A 2,839-nucleotide genomic window follows, 5' to 3' on the forward strand; every position below is an offset into this window, starting at 1 on the left:
CATGCTGATTGGCTCACTGACTCTGATGAGATTTAATCCTAAAGTATTGAAATTGGGTATTGAATGACAAGGCATTTTTCGATACTTAGAGGATATTCGGTGGGTTCAAAAGTATTGAATTCTGTACCCAGCCCTATGTTCCTGACTTTTAGCTGACTTTTTAAGTTCTGATGGATGGCCAGCCTGTGTTCAAGTCTGTTATTTATCCAGGGAGCATCAAATGAGTTCCTTGTTTTTTCCTGCATACACACACCATTCAAACTGGGAGCTGCCTAGTGCCATCATCATCACTGTCGTCTTTTGTTGCCCACTGGAGTAGATTGTGGGTTCAGTGCCTTGCTCAACAGCTCCTTAACAATATGTGTTGAGTGAGGGGAGAGTGACACATTCTCATTTCCTTCCAGGGATTTAATCTGGTGACTTTCTTGTTCTCATCTAACTTCAGTTCAAATTAATTTGTCTGTTACATTTCTGAAGTTATGAACCACTAAAGCTAAATTGGTTACAAGGTAAAACTATATATTCTACTCCATCACAACTTGTTGCAAAATACACTCAGAAATCCTGTAACATGACGTCAGAAAGCTGCACACAGCCCTCTCCATGTGTGCCAACTTGTCCGGTGCACGATGCTGTCAAACGGATAATGCTGCTTAAAAGGGTCAATTCGCTGTTCCCTGTTAACAGATTTTATTGACAGCACTTTCTGCTGAGCAAATGCTTTGAATGCCATCTGCAAAATTCCTTTCACCCTCACTGTATTTGTGTGGCAGCAGACATTTTAGAGGCAAAAAAAAAACTCAGCTCAGAAAACCAAAACATGGCTACATATTACTGAAAAGGGTGTTTTTTTGTGACTCGGGTGAACTGACATGTCAAGTGACATCCATCACATAACACAACAGCACATACTGGAGATAATTAATCAGGGAAATGACCTTTCTGAATCCTGACCAATAATTAGAAACACTGCCAGACAACATCCTCCTGCAGCTTGTGAGATATTCAAAGTCTACTTGTATCTTTTTTCTGAATGTATTCAACTGCAAAGCCTGACATTTCCTTCTGAAGAAACTATTGGATTTTGAATTGGCAAATCAATTGTGATGCACAGTGTATTTCACACTGAGCTTAGTAGTCAAAAGTTTTAAATATAGTCTAAATAAAACCTAATGTGCAAAAAGATGCAGGCCACGAGCTGCTGAATGGTTGTTTTATCGTATGTAACAGAAGAAAGTAGCTATATCAGTGTCAACATACAGTATAGGAATGTTAAAATAGAGCATTTTATTAAAGCATCCTCACATTGCAGTTTGGACTTTAGGCTAAACATGGTTTTTCAGTGAGGGCTCCTGGACTGAACCATCCTACCTGAGGAACTTAGGCTGCTAATTCATTCCTTTTAAATCAATGTTTCATGGATTTGTTGTTTTGTCCAATTGTATTGATGTTTATATTGTATTTTTTAATGTATTTATTGTATTTATGTATTATTTTTCTGACATTTCCTTTTGAATAGTGTTTCCTGTTGTTATTTTCCTTGTTGTGGTCCAATGCCATCCTCTAAAGCACATTGTAAACTCTGTCACATAAGTGTTTAAATAAATGCTTTATAAAGCAAACTTTTGTATTTTATTATGATAAAAACATTTTTTTTCAACTTTTCAAATGTTTAGATTAACAGAAAAAAAGTATAGTAGTAAAAATGTACATATATTAAAATGACATTTGATATTGTTGCTTTACAGTCTCGCATTGCCAGCCCTAGCTCCACAGCGCTAATGTTATTACAATGAAAATAAGTTAATTTTATGTAATTATATGTCCCTGTAATAAATAGTCACGTGACCCAAAGAGTGTGACGTCCCTGGGAAAGATGGCCGCCTCCACCGGGTCAACGCTGCCTCTATAATCTAATTTACTTTTATATAGCTTATTATTTCCTATTTCCATCTTAGCGGAGTGTTGTGACAGTTGTGGCGGAGATGAAGACATTCTGTGGAAGAGCCAACCCGAGCACCGGAGCTCTAGACTGGGTGGAGGAGAGTGAGGAGTACGACTACCACCAGGAGATAGCTAGGTAACGTTAGCTCCGAGCTAGCAGCACAGCATGGAGACAACATGGTAGTGTTGTCTGGTTGTCATACAGTCCCGTTATTAGCAACTATAGCAACAGTTATTGGACCAGACAGTTTAAAAAGGGTTTAATTTCTGGTGTACTGAAGGGAAGAGTTGAGCTTAGAAAGAAGGGGTTGTCACCATCAAGCACACTTTATATAGAGCCCGCCCCCCCCCGCACCCCTTTATATCGGCATGCTGCGTATTCACATCTATTACTCCAGTAAAGGTTATACATTTGTGTCGTTTGGATGAGTCCGAAAAGAGCATCACAGAGGCTCTAACAAGTCCTCGGAAGAGCTGCTGAACTCAAACACTGGCATGACCGCTTACACACAGACAGATGTTTTGTATGTATGCATATTTTGTGTATTTCCTGCTATGGACCTACTTGTAAGTCTGAAATTAAGATTTATTATTATTATTAAAAGTACTAATACTAGGGCTGACAATAATTCAATATGATAATTTATCGTCTTTCAATGGAATCATATCGTGATGAGATCATATATTGAGATATTGTGATAGACAATTACATTGTCTAAATATTAATAACAAGCACATACTAACTCAATTTAGTCTTAACCTTGCGATCAATGTATGAGTTTGTAAATTGGCGCTATATATAACAGTTGAAGCAATTAGGTTCGACAGTACAATAATACCAACATGTCCACCTGACCATTTATCTGTCACTGTTGACCATTTCACCTCTTCCGTT

Source organism: Perca fluviatilis, chromosome 8, assembly GCF_010015445.1.
Source record: "Perca fluviatilis chromosome 8, GENO_Pfluv_1.0, whole genome shotgun sequence".
In the NCBI taxonomy this organism is placed as follows: domain Eukaryota; kingdom Metazoa; phylum Chordata; class Actinopteri; order Perciformes; family Percidae; genus Perca; species Perca fluviatilis.